The sequence below is a fragment of the Adiantum capillus-veneris genome, chromosome 22 (assembly GCF_014529385.1).
Source record: "Adiantum capillus-veneris isolate H3 chromosome 22, ASM1452938v2, whole genome shotgun sequence".
Taxonomy (NCBI): domain Eukaryota; kingdom Viridiplantae; phylum Streptophyta; class Polypodiopsida; order Polypodiales; family Pteridaceae; genus Adiantum; species Adiantum capillus-veneris.
The window spans coordinates 142,977,724-142,996,986 of record NC_140952.1 but is presented as its reverse complement, the minus strand read 5'-3'; positions in this window follow the sequence as shown (position 1 = coordinate 142,996,986).

The following is a 19,263-nucleotide window of genomic DNA, read 5'->3' as shown; positions in this document are numbered from 1 at the left end:
TTGACTTAAATAGCACACACACAAAATTTCAAGGTGTTTGGATCACTAATAGTGAGTCTAAGACCCAGACAACGAATCGGGCTCTGACAAACACTAAATTTTTCTAAAACCCAGACTAAGTGTCCAAATTGCATGAAACTTGAGGAATAGACTCAAGAGAGTAAGGGGAACCCAAGGGTGAAGTCACAATTTTGATTTGAGCCAAATTGCAAAATCTGTTAGTCTATCGCAATAGACTCATGATCTGTTCATTTTGGCATTTTTTGAAATTGTGACTACACAGCAGGGATAAACTCTTCACCTAGATCCCAACCATCATTTCAAATCTGAAATTTGACTACCAGAAGACCCTGAGACATCCAGTGGGGAGAAAATGCAAAATTGCTCAGAGTGACCAGTGTCATAGAAAATTGATATTTGTTGTACATAATTGAAAAATTTATTCAACGGTTCAAAGACAACCCTTGTGAACATACTAACCATACATGTGTAGATTCCAGAAGGAGATCATCACATAGCCGCACAGGCAGGAGAAGTCTAGATAAGCTTTAAGTTTGCAATACAGCTTTGAGTCTCTTATGTATTTAAGGTCAGGATCTTTTTTAAGTCAAGAGCTAAAAGTGTCAAAAGTCAAGTAAGCACCACGTCCACTGAGGAGAGTGTAACTCAGGCAAGGCTAGATCCATTAGCACCGATCATTGAGGAGGGTAGTGATATTGACACTTCATCGATAAGTCCTTCTTCATGATGGAGAGTCAACAGCCAGGAGATTTCTTCGGTGAAGGACCAATGCTAAGAGGAAGTACCTCCCAAAACCCTTTGAACGATGCCAAGTTTACTATAATCTTCTTAGAAGGAACAAACTCTAGGGGAGCCCTAGTTTCTTCTGACTATAGGGGACGCAAATGTATTTGTATAGAAGAAAGACCGTCTTAGAGACTAGAGATAATTCAAGTCTATGATAATGGAGATAGATTCCGAGATGAAAAGGGGAACCACTATCTGATAATTAGTAACCCTGAGGATTACAACAGATATGGAGATAATGTGGCAAAAGGAAAAATGGTCTGAGAAACTCAAGAACTGCCTCCAAAAATTGATCGACCTGAAGCTCTTTTTATGTATGATAAAAAAACAACCAGGGTCTCTACCTATAATGAGAATGTGGGAATTTACAAGCATGAGAGCGAGGGAGTAGTCTCTTATTTTTGATGCAAAGAACCCTACACAAATGAATTAAGCAAAGACAAGGTTCTTTACTTATTCCCTTATGAAATTGCTATGGGGAAGGATATCATTTTTGTTGACAGGTACGGGCGAGAATATAAACGAATCCTCCCAGAGGAGGTAGAAAAGGCTGTAACAGGTCCAAAAACATCAACATATGTCCCCGAAGAAGTACCAAAGTCCACCTATACCCCTAGCAAGTCAACAAATCCATTTACAGAAGAGTACGAGATAACATCACATTCTAACCAAACAGACGTTCAACTACCAGAACCAACAAGCAACCCAACCATCATTGTAGACATGGCTTCAATAAAATGCGACATTAGAACAAAACCAAAACAGAGATGGTTTTCCAGCTGCTGCAAGAGGGCTAAGAGATTTACAAGAACCACCACTCTACTCACAATATCAAGGCGAGAGTAAGCCAAAAACTCAAGAGTCGGCACAGCCTGGAAGACAACCCATAGAACGAGTTCAAAGAGATGAACCACCTCTTGCAAAAACCATCAGAAATTATGGCTTAGGGACACCTTTGGGAGAGGAACCCTCCCACTACTGAAGGCCAGAGGAGGTATATCGAGTAGGATGAGGAGAACCAATGATGAGATTTGTAGACCATCGTAGAATTAGACCTTCTCAGGTGCAAAAATGGGTAAACAAGAAATACATGGGAAACAGAGACCCTAGGGATCATGTAGCAACCTTTGTGCGTGTAATTAGAGCTGAAGAAGTGTTGGACTTCCCTACTCAATTTGCAGGGTTTGGGCTTACTCTAGAGGAGGATACTGCTACTTGGTTTGGCTCTGTGTAGCATAGAGATTTCGAGTCTATGGAGGAGGTTTTTGACGAGCTTATTGAGGGATTCTCACAAAGGGAGATAGCTCATAATACAGTCTCACAAATCCATAAATTCAAACAGAAAGAAGGGGAATTTGTGCGAAAAGCAATCCTATGACTAAAAAGATATGTGAAATTCTGCCCTGTGGAAGAACTGCCAACTCAGTCAAGACTTATGCTTATATTTATTCAAGGACAAAGGAACGCAGATCTCCAGAAGGACTTACATATGAAGAGGAGCACAACGTTAAATGAGTTAAATAAGGAAGCTCTTTACCTTGTAGACAATTATGCGGTCTACAAGGAGGGTGAATTCAAGGATCTTGATCACGATTCATCCTCACAACAAAGTGGAAGCAAGTTCGCTAAGACAACACCGAAAGGAGAAGTAGCTATAAGCCAGGATCATCTTGTAGAAGGACTTACATATGAAGAGGAGCACAACGTTAAATGAGTTAACTAAGGAAGCTCTTTACCTTGTAGACAATTGTGCGATCTACAAGGAGGGTGAATTCAAGGATCTTGATCATGATTCATCCTCACAACAAAGTGAAAGCAAGTCCGCTAAGATATCACCGAAAAGAGAAGTAACTATAAGCCAGGAGCATCTTGTAGAGGAAGTGATTAAAAAAAAATATGTATGCCAAGCCTCAGGCTAAGCAGCCAAAATGGTGTGCTATTGAACAAAAATGGACAAACCATGTGATGGAGGAATGTTATTATAACAAGGAATATGTGAGAGAGCGACCATATGCTCCCCAAGCTCAGGCAACATCTCCTCAACTTCCACCGAAGCCTAGGTATCAAGCAAGCAACCTACCCGAACCTGTAGGTGTTGAAAGACCACAACTAGTATTGGGGCAACAACCACCCCTACCAGGAGTAAGACCGGTAGGCATAAGATACACACCAATGGTAAACGAACCAGAAGAGAAGGCTTTGGTACCTATGAATGCATATTACAATGATTCCAATGGATATGCAGCAAATCCTGTCTATTATACACTGGAAGAACCCCCAACGCCAGAACCTTGGAGCATGATTGGAAGTACAGGACCACCAACAACTGCACAGACAGCAGGAGAAGGAAGATACAGCTTGGATAAACGAACACTGTTGTTCATAGCCAACGGAGGCATGGGAGAGCAGAGGCATGCATACCAACAAAGAGGAGCTCAAGGAGCACCTCAACAGCCTAAGGGACCCTGTTACAAGTGTGGTGGAGACCATTGGCTAAGAGATTGTCCTAATGATGAAATCATTAGAGTCAACGCATATTGCACCGAGTGTGGAATTACTCATTTGATTCCTGATTTCCCTAAGAACCCAAGCAAAGGAGCAAAAACTACTTTGAACATGTTGGAAGCAGTGCCTTCCAGTGGAGGGTCAAAAAACGAAATAGTAATACCTATTCAGACAGTGACACGAGTACAAGCTCAAAGAATGACAAACGAACCCATAATTGAAGAGCCAAAGACCGATGCTCCAAGTGTAGAAATGAAAAATCAGAGAAGCACTTGGAAAGCTAAAAAGGTGCGTATGAAAGCCAGGAGAGAACGAGAGCAAACGGCTCTATTCAAGGAGTTAAAACACACAAAGGATAGATTAGAGCGGTTAGAGGATCTAACTAGTTTGAGCTCACACACTGCAGCAACAATAGGGCCCAAGGAAGTAAAAGAACCCCGAAGCGCAGGATCAGGAGGATCAATGCTGGTAGAAAAAGTAAATGAGCAACTGGATGCACTTTTAAAAGCATACGAAGCCAGACTAAAAAACAACCAAACCCAAGAGCAAAGATGGATGACTTATCCATATGCGAAAATAGAAAAACAGAGGTTGGAAATGTGTCGAAAGATGATTGAAACATCCCAATCCTTGATAGAAAATCCACTTGGTAAACTTGCAAGTTGGCACGAGGTACCAACACCAACCCCTATCAAACCAACTCTAGAGAAACAAGTAGACACGAAGGAGAGACTCGCGACTATCTCTGAGTCTAGGAGAGAACCTATCATAGTGCCAAATACAACAGATGAGACAATTGATGGTTTCCAGCCTAAAATATTGGTAGAAATGGGTAAGGATTGTAACAGTCTAGATGACCTGTGGAAGCAAATCCGGGAAGCAAATGAAGCTAACAGTGTGAACCACCAAATAAATAGCACGAGAAAGGAGAAAAATGAGATCTTACCTCCCATTGAAGAGTTTGAGGCAAGATCACAAATGAACTTTGATATGCATTCATACGAGGGAGACCAGGGTTCAATTAGATCGGGGCACAGCCAACCAGACTCGCTAAAAACTCTACCCTCATACCTAGGGGAGTATGAAGCTAAGTCTGAGGTGAGAGCAATCCCATCTCAAAGACTTTCTTCCAACAGAGTGATGGATTCACAAGGGTTGATTGAGTTATTTTCCACCCCTATGGCATGCATAATCACATTAGTTGAACTCCTGAGGTTACGACCAAACGTGTGGACCACCGTAGGCAAATGCTTAGAAATTTTTTGAGGAAAAGACCCTACCTCGAAGCTTCAAGAAGGGATCAGAGAATTGGACATGCCTCAACTAAACACTAAGCTTGTACCTTTAAACAAATGGAGAATATTACGAGGGAGAAGATGGCAATACCACACTACCAGTAAGGAGTAGTATCCAAAGCTATTCTTGACAGTGGAGCAAGAGTCACTATCACCACCAAAGAAATCTGGAAAAAATGGGAAAAGCCGGCTTTGAGAGCTACCATAATGAAATCATTGCAACTGGCAAATGGGTTCATGGAAAAGCCTCTAGGACTTTTAGAAAAAGTAATTGTCACCTCTTACGGAATCGAGTATGAGCATACATTTGCAATAGTTGATTTCGACAAAAAGAATAATTACGAGATCATCTTGGGAAGACCATTCATGAGACAATTAAAGATGGTCCAGGATTGGGGTTACGACCACATATACCTTAAACATGGAGAGACTACAACCAAAATATACCAGAAGACCATAGTTACAAGGATGTGAACCAAACACCAGTGGAAGAGTTTGATTCAGCTACATTGGTAGGGTCCGAACTCCCAGCATGTTTAGGGCAGAAAAAAGAGCTATGGATGTGCGGAGCTTCACATTGTGGGAGCTTAAAAAGAGAGAAATGCATCTTAGAAAGAGCTATGAAGGACAAAGATTACATTCCTAAACCTTTTCTCGAAGATGCCTTAGAACCTCTAGAATGGGAACACATACTAGCAACATTGGATGTCTGTACCATTACAGATAACCCAACGACAAAATTTTGCGATAAGAATGGCTATGATGTGCTACCCTATTACATGGTAAGCCTTACACCAGCAGGAGATGAGAATGTAGACTCACCAGAACAAGAAGAGTTTTATGACTCCTCTGAGCATCTGAAATTAAGTCACTATGCAGATACGAGTGTCCAAACAGCTCAAGCGAGCGTGGGGAGACAACTGCAAATATCAAGTTTTATGATTTTGCAAATCAACATCCTAGATGCCAGGAACGCTACAAAAAAAAAGAGCAGAAAATAAAATTAGAGAGAACCTAATGCCTATGATAAAAGATAAAACTCACTATCTAATGCTTGTCAAGGCAGAGGATTGTGTAAAAGACCAAATATCCGGAAGATTCTCAAGAGTTCGAAGGGAAAGGACACATGAGGAAATAAAACAAGCACGAAATACTAAAACAGAAATAAAATCAAGAAAATCTCAACAATCAAAACAGGAAAAGACCAAAGATCCAAAGTGGACCAAAATGAAGCGTAAAAATAAATACCAAGAACTAAAACGGTCGTTACGAGAGGTATGGACTACTGAAGAAGAAAGTGAAGGGAGGGAAGATTCAGAAAAAGGGAACATGAATGTACCATCCCATTATCGAAAATTCATTATCCAAGATAGAAAAATCATAATGACGCCACCAGTAAGGGAAAAAATAAACCAGGAATCTTACGATGGGCCAGAAAATGCAAAACGGATAGACCTCGCTGTGCCAGGCAAAGAGGAACTTCTCAAGAAGTATAAAGATGTGTTTGCATGATCCTACAAAGACCTCAAAGGAGTTGATCCATCGATATGCCAACATACAATTCCTTTGAAATCAGATGCCAAACCTAGCAAACAGTGCCCTTACACATATAATGACACACTCGCTAAATGAATCAAAGAAGAGATTGACAAGCTGATGGATGCTGAATTCATCTATGAAATCGAGCATACAGATTGGGTGTCACCCATTGTGGTTGTCCCCAAAAAGAACGAAAAGCTGCGTGTGTGGTGAACCTCAAAAAAGTGAACGCTGCCACAATAAGGGATAATTCTCCCTTGCCGATCACAGAACATGTGCTTGAGATGGTGGCTGAAAAACGGGCTTATTCCTTTCTAGATGGGTTTACAAGGTATAACCAATTGACAATTGCAATAGAGGATCAACACAAAACAGCATTTGTCACAGAGTGGGGAATATATGCATATAGAGTTATACCTTTTGGCCTAACCAATGCCCCAACTACCTTCCAAAGGTCAATGACTCATGCGTTCAAAGAATACCTGAGAATATTCTTAGAGATATATATATGGATGATCTCTGTGTCCACTCTCTTACACAAGAAGAACATATTGACCATTTAAAAAAGGTATTTGAGAAGTGTAGAACATATCGAATCTGTCTCGACCCGGAAAAGTACATTTTTATGGTAAGACAAGGTCGAATCTTAGGACATATTGTCTCAAGAAATGGCATAACCACTGACCTAGAAAAAATTAGAGTCATAGTAGACTTGCCCAGGCCTACTAATGTCAAACAAGTACAATCCTTCATGGGACACTGCGGATATTATTGAAGATTCATATATATGTATGCGGTCATTGCACAACCACTATATCGCTTATTAGTCATTTTCGGCTGGACTGAGGAGTGTGAAACTTCATTCCAAAATCTTAAGGAAAACCTAGTATCAGCACCTATACTTAAAGTACCATATTGGAAAAAGATATTCCACGTTCACATTGATGCATCTGCATATACAATTGGGAGTATTCTGGCTCAACCTGGAGACGGAACAATGGGTTTCCCAGTTTGTTATGCAAGCCGATAGCTAAATAGTGCAAAAAAAAGAACTAGACTACCACGGAAAGAGAGGGATTAGGAATGATTTATGCTGTAAAGAAATTTCGGCATTACTTGTTTGCAAAAAAATTTGTGTTCTTCACAGATCATCAAGCTCTTTTGTATCTAGTAAATAAACCATGAAATACTGGGAGAATTGTACGCTGGTTTATTATATTGCTAGAGTTTGACTTCACAGTGGTAGTAAAAAAGGGTAAAACTCATCTACGAGCGGATCATCTTTCAAGGCTACAAAACGAGGAAGCTCGTGAAGAAGTAGATGATGACATACCTGATGTTTATCTTTTCAATATTGAAATGATACCCAAATGGTCTCAGGAAATTGTCAGCATTTTTTTCTTTGGAAAAGGATTTGATAACAAGGAGGACAGATGCAAAAAACAAACATTTTAACAAACAAAAAACTTTCAGTTGATTGCAGGACGACTGTACCATCTAGGCTCGGACCAAATTCTACAATTATGTATAAATCCAGAGGAATTCGAGTGTTATCTTGAAGAAGCACACATCCAGGATTGGCATTTCATTGTTCAACAATGAAAACACACCAAAGATTGAAACACTTAGGAGTTTATTGGCCAACTATGTATGCTGATACACATGCTTATGCTAACAATTGTACTATAAGTAGTGCCAAACAATCGGTAGATCACGCGACATTGTTTCAGGTAAACATTGCACCTGCATGGAGTCAATATATCATTGATTTCTTAACAACAAGAACATTTTTTGAAAACATAACAAAAGCGAAAAAAAGGGCTTTAGAGATGGAGGCTCGAGACTTTAATTTAATTGGAAATCAACTCTACAAGAGAGGAAAGGACAATCAACTTAGAATATGTGCAAGTGAAAGTGAATACCTACTGATTCTAGAACATGCACATGGAGGAATAAGTGGAGGCCATTTTTCAGGTGATAAGACGACAAAAATTGTCTTAACCGCAGGAATATGGTGGCCTACATTGCACATGGATGCTGAGGAGTTTGTAAAGCATTGTGACGCATGTCAGCGCACTAAGGTGTCGATAAAGAGAGATGAAATGCCACTACGGCCAATGATGGGAACACGGACATTTGCAAAATCGGGAATTAATTTTGTGGGACCTATTTCACCCCCTGCATATCGCACCCATACCCAATATATCATTGTGGCTACAGACTATCTCACAAAATGGGTTGAAGCCAAAGCAACACAAAAAGCAGACGTAAGAACCACTGCATAATTTTTGTATGAGAATGTCTTTGTACAATACGGATTACCAATAAAAATTTTCAGTGATCGAGGAACACATTTTCTTAATGAAGTCATTGAATATCTGCTAGAGGAATTCATGGTCATACATAGAAAATCTGCTCCATATCATCCACAGGCAAATGGACAAGTCGAGGCCACAAATAAAACACTATGCACTGTTTTGACTAAAATTGTATCATAGTCAAGGACAGACTGGGATCAGCAATTACACTCAACACTATGGGCATATAGAGTAGCTTACAGAACATTAATCAAAACCACACAATACAACATGGTGTTTGGTCTAAACGCTATATTACCCATAGAGTTTTTAGTTCCAACTCTACGAGTAGCAAAATGCTTAGAATGGATAGGGCATAAGCTCTCTTCAAGAATAGATGATCTTGAAAAGCTAGATGAACTTCGACTGAGAGCCGTAGCTTCGATCTATGATAAAAAGAGAAGACAAAAAGAGTTTTTTAACAAGCATGTGTATACGAAAGAGTTCAAAACAGGTGATTATGTACTTGTTTACACTTTGAAGCAACATACCAAAAAACTTAAAAAGCGAGGAACGGGACCCTTCGATCTATGATAAAAAGAGAAGACAAAAAGAGTTTTTTAACAAGCATGTGCATACGAAAGAGTTCAAAACAGGTGATTATGTACTTGTTTACACTTTGAAGCAACATACCAAAAAACTTAAAAAGCGAAGGACGGAACTTCGACTGAGAGCCGTAGCTTCGATCTATGATAAAAAGAGAAGACAAAAAGAGTTTTTTAACAAGCATGTGCATACGAAAGAGTTCAAAACAGGTGATTATGTACTTGTTTACACTTTGAAGCAACATACCAAAAAACTTAAAAAGCGAGGGACGGGACCCTTTGTGATTAGTGACTTATTACAAAGTGGAGCTGTCAAACTTGTTACATTGGCAGGAGAAAAAATACCAAATTGGATTAGTGGGTGTCAGTTAAAAAAGTATCATTTACCACTAACACAGGATATGCTTCAACAAATCCATCAAGAAAAACAACAGATAAGGAGAAACAGAGAGTATGAGAAGAAGCACAAGCAGAGGCAAAAGAACGCATTGCAAAAAGAAGGCTTCTACGACAACAACAACAAAGTGGATCACCGTTACGAATAAATGCTATTCGATTAACGAATTTTGGTGAAGACACAGTGGAACCAATAATTGCAGTCAAAGTGCGTAGCAATCAAGTTGAATCGACGACATTGCTTGATTCCGGAGCTCAAGCAAATATGATCTCTTACAAATTATATAAACAGCTCAAGCTCGAAGATCAACTACATCCTACTCAACAAGCCCTGGAAAGTAGTACATCACATTCGCTAGGAACATTGGGCTAGACAATATTGCATGTACAAATACATCAATATATTTACCCCCACAAGTTTTATGTGGTTGAGGATGCGAGCACACTACACCCCATGTAAAAAAGAGAGTAATGTGCAGATCCATTGGAATTTGGATATAGTCAAAATTTAGCATGCACAAGAACAATAGGTGGTAGCCTTTGCTCAAACAACCCGGAAGAACCAGATAATAGCACCAAGATCACTGGATAAAGAACAAAAAGGATGGGTGTCAATAAAGCACAACACGATACCCATGGAGAACAACCAAGGAACTGCCAACCATGTTCACTACAAAAATAAGACAACACAGAAACAATGAATAGATCAAGGTTAGCAACAGGCGAAAAAAAAGTATGGGTATAGAAGGATAGAGGCGACCTGGCATACAAACCACAATACAACAACGAAAGTCAATAGAAGAACACATTTAAATCAATAACCAAGGGAATAAAAAAGATATGGATCGCAAAGAGTATGCTCAGTAACCACTTAAATGCGACTCGCATTTGGATCTCCAAACCAAAGCAGCATGAACTCCCTTCAGTACAAGCAACACCAGCAGGAAGACACTCACTACATAGAAAACCGGCAAACTGATCTATGTGGGTGCCGATCATCAGAATAGAAATGACGACCGAGGACGAAGCAATAAATCTACAAATGCATCAAAACAAAGCTACAAATGGTAAGCAAAAGAGAAAAAGATGACGGCCAATTCAGCCATGACAATTCTGTCCACGGAGTCCGCGGCCATATCGATAGTAGCGGCAACCCAAGCAACTTTTGCAAAGAAGACGATCAAACAATGAGCTGTAGAGTTACAACTTTTACTTGCAAAGAAATTTCGACAACCAAATCAACAACAAACAGGAAACCTCGACGTCGAATGCCAATAAGCATCTTGCTTATTCCCTCTCCTCGCATAACATAAATTTTTCCATGCATTGACTGAGTATGCATCAAATAGGGCCACACTACAAGGCCGCGCATTAGCACAATTTTTAACCCATGCACAACACATATCCTTGATGATACCCTGTTGTCCGGGAGGACTCCGACCAGGAGGGGGGGAGGCATTCCAAATGCGGACTCACGTCATATATTAGAGGGCAATGTTTGTGATTGATTTTTCAACCAATTTTGCGTTTTATTGTGTGATTTTTGAGAAAAGAATATGCCCTCATAATTAATCAGAATTGGGGATCAAAATGATCATATATGAGCCCCTAGGGATGTGTATATACTGTAAAGCGAGTCAAAACTGTCTAAAAACCGTCAAAAAATAGTAAAAAATAGGCCAAGGTTGACGATTGAGAAAAAGAATGTACATAGACAAGAGAAGAGTGAGCTACATAGTGTTAGTATATTTTCTGGTGCTTTTCTAGCTTAGATTTGCTATTTTTTTGGTTGATTTGGGAAAGAGCCAAATTACACAGGTAGCAAGCCAATGACCTCGACAAACCAACCGAAGGGTTAGACCATGAAAAAAAGTCAATCCAAGCTAGACCTCTATCTGATAGAGACCGTGCAAAGCGTCACGAAGCTCTAACGGACCAAACTAGGTGACCAAATGACACCAAATTTGACAGGGCACATCCTAAGGATGTCGACTACAAGATGAAATGACGCGTTTCAAGAAAAAGCATTTCCACGAGGGCAAACGCCAGCAACAGGCTAGAAAAGCGTCCAAATGATAGTTCTCGGTGACGTAAGCACCAAGAGAACAACCGATGGCTCTGACGGAAGGTCTAAAGAAATGGGAAGCTAGCCTGAGTTATACAATGACCAAAAAGTATGGCGGCAATCACCTAAAGGGTCACCCTGACTCCGAGAACAAATAAGTGCTGCAAACAGGAAGTACACTTTTCCAAATTGGTTAAAACTTAATGTGTGTGTCTAGAAGAGCCCACTAACACCAGGGGAATCAACTAACTTCAAAAAAGGTAGACAGATGACAACTTAGGGAGTCTATCGCGATAGACTCACCCTGACACACAGAAGCATGAAAAATGGAGTTTGACCTCACAAATTATATTGACAAGGTATAATAACAACAGATACCAGCTAAAATTGCAAAAATCAATCTATCTTGACCATCTTACAAGTCTATCGCAATAGACTCATGATTACTATCAAGGGAAGTCTCTTTCCAAGAATTGTCACAGGGACAGACTTAACACTGCATGTGGATAAAGTACACCAAGTTTGGGGCAAGGTGGGCACTTAATGCAGGAGGAGATAGACTTGACAGATAGTTCAAAGTCTAACAGAGCAGTATCAAGCCCACACAAAGCCAAATGTATATGTGATGAGCTAGGTGACCTTACAACCACTAAGAGAAGGCAGCCAATGAGTTACAAGACAAAAAATAGGGTAATTTGAGGCCAACCCCAAGTCTATTGCGATAGACTTGGCAGAATGATGAGGGGGCTTCAACCAAAAATATGGCTTCCACAACTGTCTTCTACATGCTATCAAGAGGATACCCAAAAATTTTGGACCCAAAACAACAAAAAATGAGGGAGATAGACCAACATCTCCTCACAAGAATTTTGGAAAAAGTGAAGTTGATCCAAATGTAGGTCACATGACATCCAAATGAGGTGGAAACAAAATCAGACCATGTGCAAGCCATGGGGAACAAGTGTGTACAGTCACATATAGAAAATACATCATCTAAGAGAAAAACCCCAGTCTATCGCAATAGATTGGACAGAATGCTTACAGAGGTTGATTTTCAAATTGTGACTAGATGGAGACCTCACATACCCTATGCACATGTACCACACAAATTTTCAAGGCATTTGGACATGTTCTCCTTGACCTATGGATCTAATTTGAAGCTGTCAAGATCAGAAAATAATAATAACTTGTCTATCTGCTTAACATTTGTCACTATCTCATCTTGGGGATTAAGAGAGCTCAACTAGATGCATGCTTAAGTGATAATCAATTTAGAAAAGATGTACCATGATTATAAATTAACCCTTGCTTATGAATTCAGGATCCATGGAAGCCTCTCCAAGCAAGAAGAAAGGCAAGAAGATGGCAGTGGATGATGCACAACCCTTCACACTGTTGCCAGACTCTCTGAAGCCAGTAGCCACATGGATCCCAGCAGATGAACAACAAGCAACATCTTTCAAAATCTATCAGGGATCCTATGTGGATGACAAGGGCAATGTAGTGGACACAGTCATGATCCCAAAAGAAGCAGAGAACTACTTGAAGAGGTCCCCACAAAGATCATGGCTGAAGAAAGTAGGGTTATGGGAATTTGTGTCCCTACCACCGGTGGGAATAGATTTCAAAAGGGTGCACCAATTAATTCAAACAATCCAAGAAGACGGAACCTACAGAGTGTCAAGGCTTGACAATGAGATGATGGAGATTCAAATCACCAAGGAGATTATAAAGGAAGCCCCGAAGGTGTCAGATAATGGGCTAAACATGAGGGAAAGGAGGAAGAATCTGGTGGTCTACCTACGAAAATCAAAACTGCCTTCCTTCAAGGCCATAGCAAACCAAAAGGTGGTGGTAATCACTCAGATCTACAGTCATTGCCTGCTGAGTTATAGCAAAAGACCAAAAAAATATACTACACCACATGGAGTTTTGTCGATGACAATGACTTGGGTTATAAAAGCAGAATATGAATGTTACATAGATCATGCTTCATATTTGTTTGAAGAGGTGACAAGAATACGGGAATACAACCCCAGTTACATTGCAAGAGGAGAAGTGCTTACGAGGCTGATCTATCATGCAATAGGAGCAAGAGATCAGATGCCGCCTGCCCCTCATTAGAATGACTGGCTTATTCTAAGGCTGTTGCTTGATGAAAGACCAAAAAGGAGAGTGCCTCCTTCCATCAACACCATTGGAGGACGCACACTGGAAAGGGTTACCAGGAGTATCCAAGAGAAAAGAGAAGAGGAGATAAAGGATGAGGAAGAAAGATTGAGACAGAAGAAGAGAAGAGCTGAGGTTGCTCCATGGACTTCATGCTAGAAGGGTTTGTCCTAGAAAGATCTTTACAAGGAAATGTAGACTCCACCTAGAAAACCTCTAGTAGCTCTTACACACTAAGAATGAAGAATGCCAACAATGGAGCCTTTGAGTTGGACTAGTTTGAAAGATACATCCAAGAGAGGAATGCTACAGATGCGCCAGGGATGCCACTTGAAGAGGAGGATCTCCAAACATTAAGAGATCAATTGAGGCCAACTACAATACATGAGGAAGCACCACCTCCCTCTCCAAGGCCAGTGGCAAGTGAAAGGAAACTAACTCCACCTGCCGACTCTCCTCCACATCCAAAGAGTTCACCTCATGATGAGAGAGTCCCTACACCACCCCATAGAGAAGAAGAAGAAAGGACAGATGACCATCCACCCACTGGAATAGTATCTCACCTTGATAAAGGCAAGCAGATAGTGTTGGATCTGACAAGAGAACAAGCAACATCCTCTTCTCAAGTAATTGAGTTGCGAGCTAGTATCAGCCTGGATTTGGGAGCAATGGAGACTCTACTAAATCAAGTAAAACTGCACAGTCGGTTGTTAGCCGATTAGAACAGGGATAAAAAAAAGAGAATGGAGACAACCCAGCAAGAGGTTCTGAAGTTGCAGGAGCAAAGAGACGACAACCTTACATTGATCAGCATTAAAGATGCTGAGATCTTGGGTCTCAAAAGTAGAATAGACCTCCTCAAGGAAAATTTCTAGAAGTCAGAAAGTTACAATGCTATTTGTGAAGATACTATCTTTGTGTTTCTTGAAGATGTCAATGATAGAGATGAAAAAATCCAGAGGTTGATGGCAGAAAAGCAAGATGCTCTGGAGGTAGTCAAAAATTTACAAGTCATAATTGATGACTTACAAATTGAAGTGAAGGATTTGAGAGCAGTGACGGATATACAAGCAAGGGAGATAGAAAGAGCAAAAAAGAAAAAGACGTTGCTACCAACAACACCAGTGGCCCAACCACAAGAAGACGTGGAGGCACTGAAGAGCGAGCTAGAATTGGAAAGAAAACAGAGGTTGATGATAACTGAAAGTGCACTTAGAGATGAGGATCAGTTGCAAAAGCAAATAGCAGACTTACAAAGCAGACAACAGCAAGGACCAGCTCAAGACATTGAAAGAGAAAGCCTCGCTTTCAAGTCCATCAAGGAAGAAAATGAGAATCTGCACAACAGAGTCAAGGAATTGGAAGATGTTGTAGTCCAAAAGGAGATGCAATTCCAAACACTTCGAATTGATAATCAAACAATGGTTGCACAAATTGCAAATCTCCAAACTGCAAGCCAAAACCCCACGGGCAGGTGAGGGTGCACACGGTGCAAGAGGCCATGGATTTGACTAGCCTGGTAGAGATATATGATGGTGATGATGAGGCTGAGGAAGTATCAGAGGACCACGGGGCCCCAAATACTCAGGATGATCAAGCTGGCCCCAACAACCAAGAAGAAGACGAAAATTCCATCACAAAACTTGAAGAGCAGAAGCTGGCCGAAGAAATGGAAAAGCAATCAGATATGATGTGGTACAAGGCCATGAAACTAGAGAGGAAAATGCTATGAGGACTCTCTAGATCAGGCAAGACAGCAGGCAGAGCTACGGGAAGAGTGGAATGCCCCGATGTTACCCTATGCTTTGTTGAAATATGAAACAATGACACATCAATGGCAGCTAGCAAATGAAGATCAAGCGCCACTATTTGAAGGAGATTTACAGGTTCAGGAACAGAAAAGCAGAATCATAGATAGCTAGCTAAAGTGGAGGTGTTAGTGGCTATTGGATCATCCTAACAACCTGATCCACTTAGTGAATGCACCACTTGAGCTCATAGATGATAGAACTTTTTGCCCAACACCAAGAACTTATACTTACAGCCAACATAAAGCCTTACAAAGCAAAAATTCCACATGGCTGAACTATCCAGTTTTGTTAGGACCGGCCGAAGGAGAGAGAATATCCGTGCATTCATGGTGAAAATCCTTGAGGGTGCCATTGCGGAATTCAAAGGCTCTCCCGACCTGTCCTGCAAAATGCTTTGTAAAATAGCTAGGACATTTTTGGCCTGTCTCACAGCGTTTTCAGAGTTCATGGATACAGAAAGAAACATATCGGAGCTATCATATGATCTTAGTGTGCCACCTACAGAGCCAGTTTTGTATGCATACTTCAGACGGCTCATGTTTTTGCCCAGCTACCATCTCCAGACATTTGAAGAAGCATTTTACACCGGCTTCTTCATGTACAAATCACAAATTTTTGGCCCATTAATGGCGAGCAAATCTATGAGATACGATGCCTTTCTACATCAAATAAACCAGGAAAGAAGACAAAGACATTGAAGACGAAGCCAGTCATGTATGGTAGACAAGAACTAGGAGGGGGGGAGTGTTGGATCCCAACATTTGTATAAATCCCCTTTGTAATGACTATCAAATTCCCTTTGTAATGCCAATGATGCCTACCGTCTTTATCCAATTGTCTGGATTATGTATAGATTTATTAGTTGGCCGGGATGCAATGCGTTTCCACTTTGTAATTATGATGAGTAGAACTCAATTAAAACCCCATGTACATTTTGAGCTAAGGTGACTAAAGTATAAAGGTTACCTTAGGACCATTTTTGAATAACATTTGAATAACTAATTCTGTGTCGTACGAGTCTGAGAGAGAGAGAGAGAGAGAGAGAGAGAGAGAGAGAGAGAGAGAGAGAGAGTGATCTTATCCTCTTCGCTATGTGCATCTCCCTCACCGGATTCACGAAGAGACCACACCATCGCGGTAGCCTCTCTGAGAGCTACGCGCCCACGCCACGCATTTGCATCTTCAAGCTGTTTGTGAGCGATCTTCCTACGAGATTGTTTTACTTGTAAGTAGCACAAACGGTGTCTGTTTTCAACAATCAAGTACTTTATGGAACGAGGGCAAGATTAGCTACACATAGATGTTCATAGACTTAGGTTTCACACACTTTTAGGTTATGACCTGTGAGTCTATCGCGACTGTATTTGAGGTAGCTAGGGTTATAATCTGGTGAGATTGGACTTATAGGTAAGTGTATCATAGTGAGGGGATGGTGCCTAGCAAGTTTGAAGCGATTCCGAGTTCATTTGATGTGTAAACGATGTTATGAGAGTTTAGGGATAGAGTGGGTTGGAGTTAACAAGGATTAGTGATTGATGCATCATAGAAGTGCGTATGTGTAGGTTGGGCTCAGCCTGACAAGCTAACGAGATTGCCTCCATGCACCTACAGGTTAGTCGTGTCACCGGATGACAAGTATGTTGTCTATTTCGTGCTTGTGAGCATGAACAGGGGAGTAGTTAGCCTTAAAACACTTTATTTTCCTTACCTGGTCTAAATTTGATTTCAAAAGTGAATTCTTGTAGAAATTCAACCCATCTCCTTTGTCACATATTGATGTATGGGTGGGTGAGAATCCACTTGAGGCTTTTGTGGTCAGTAACAAGCTAGAACATCTGACCTAAAAGATAGTGTCACCACTTCTTGAGGGCATGAACCACAACTAGTAACTCAAGGTCATGGGTGGGATGATTCTTCTCATGAAACCTTTGTTGTCATGATTCATAAGCTATGCGATGCCCTTCTTGATGTAGGATCTCACCTTTACCTTGTATGCAAGCATCCACTATCACCTCAAATGTTTTTTGAAAATTTGGGAGTTTGAGAATAGGTTCACTGGCCAACATTTCCTTTAATTTGTTGAAGGCCGTATCTCTTTTATCAGACCAAATAAATATTTCCTCTTTCCTGGTGAGCTCAGTGTGAGGGCCTACGATGAGTGTATAGTTTTTGATAAATACTCTACACCTTCATGTGAGGCCGAGGAATCCTTGAACTTTCAAAATAGACTTGGGATGGGCCATTGGACTACAACTTCCACCTTAGCTGGGTCTAGAGAGAGGAGTTCTACCAAACATTGAGCAAACTTATCCGAGCAAGCTCATAACCGAGCAAAGTTATTAAGTGAGTTGCTCATGTATGTGTATACTTCTTAGAGAGAGAGAGAGAGAGAGAGAGAGAGAGAGAGAGAGAGAGATATTTCTCTAAACCCAAATAATAAATGTCAGCACCATTGCTCCCCAAAAGCATGGTTATACAAATCTAGTCATCATTATACATGTCACCATTGCTAGCAAAAATATATAATCTAGCACAAATGTCAAGAAGGCCATCAATCTTCAGTCTCTTTTGAGCTTGTTTTTGCTCAAGAGAAGGTGGTAAGGAAATTTTGCTAGCTGGATGAGAGAAAGGGTTGCATCGTATTGACAACGCATTGTTTTGCAAATGATAGGGACTTGCCAAACCAAGAGCTACCATATCCATCCACCAGGAAGAGTGCTAATAAATGAGAGAAGATGCTTAGATTTCTCTCTCTCTCTCTCTCTCTCTCTCTCTCTCTCTCTCTCTCTCTCTCTCTCTCTATAAAAGAAAAAGAGAAACACTATCACTATCAATAGGAAAATAAGCAATTTGTTTTCAGCATATACAAAACGTCTTTACAACAAAATGTCAAGCCTGGAGAATCTCCAACAAAAAGCCTTTGCACTTTGAGGGACCCAAGATGACAAGATCTACCTCAATCTTTCCCTTATCTTTCTTCTCTTTCTCTTCACCTTACGCATTCTCCCACTTAAGTCTTAGCCCTCATGAAAATCAAGCCAATGCATGAACACAACCAAACTACTTCGCAGAACACTCTCTCTCTCTCTCTCTCTCTCTCTCTCTCTCTCTCTCTGCCCCCTCTCTTTCTGCCCCCCCCGAAAAAAATTTCTCTAAAGGAGCTCTTGCCTCTTCGAGTTTTCAGAGTTCTCTAGGCCAGTTCACATGAAGGTAGGGTGGAAACCAATTGGGAACTTTTTTAGTTTCCATGAGATGTTTTTTTAAAAAAAAGGACGTAAACTGGTTGGCAACTAGTTGCAACCCTGCTCCTAGGCGCAATGGTGGAGCAGGCTGGGAACCACCGACAATGACAAACCAAAGTGAAACTCGTGATGCATTTTTTTAGGCTCTCACAAAATTTAAATCATACAATTGCTTGCAGTTCTCACGGGAACATAACATGGCTGGTTGTTAGTTGCACACAAACGGACAACCATTGAAGCCAATGTTCAGGAAAAGTGTACCTCAACATAGAGCCAAGTCCCGCTAGAAATTTATAACTTTAGCAAAATCAATCCTTAAAAAGCAATCCCGCTAGCCCGTAGCTGAAGACGAAAATGAGAAGAAAGGGAAAATGTCTCCTAATTCTAGAATCAACGGCAACCATTGCCCTATATTGAAACACAAATGCCGCGTAATACTAGTGATGTAGACAAAAAAAAGCTCCATTTGCAGCACTGCACATATGTCGGCTTCATGTTCCCTTCATTGGCATTGGTTATATTTTGGCTTGTT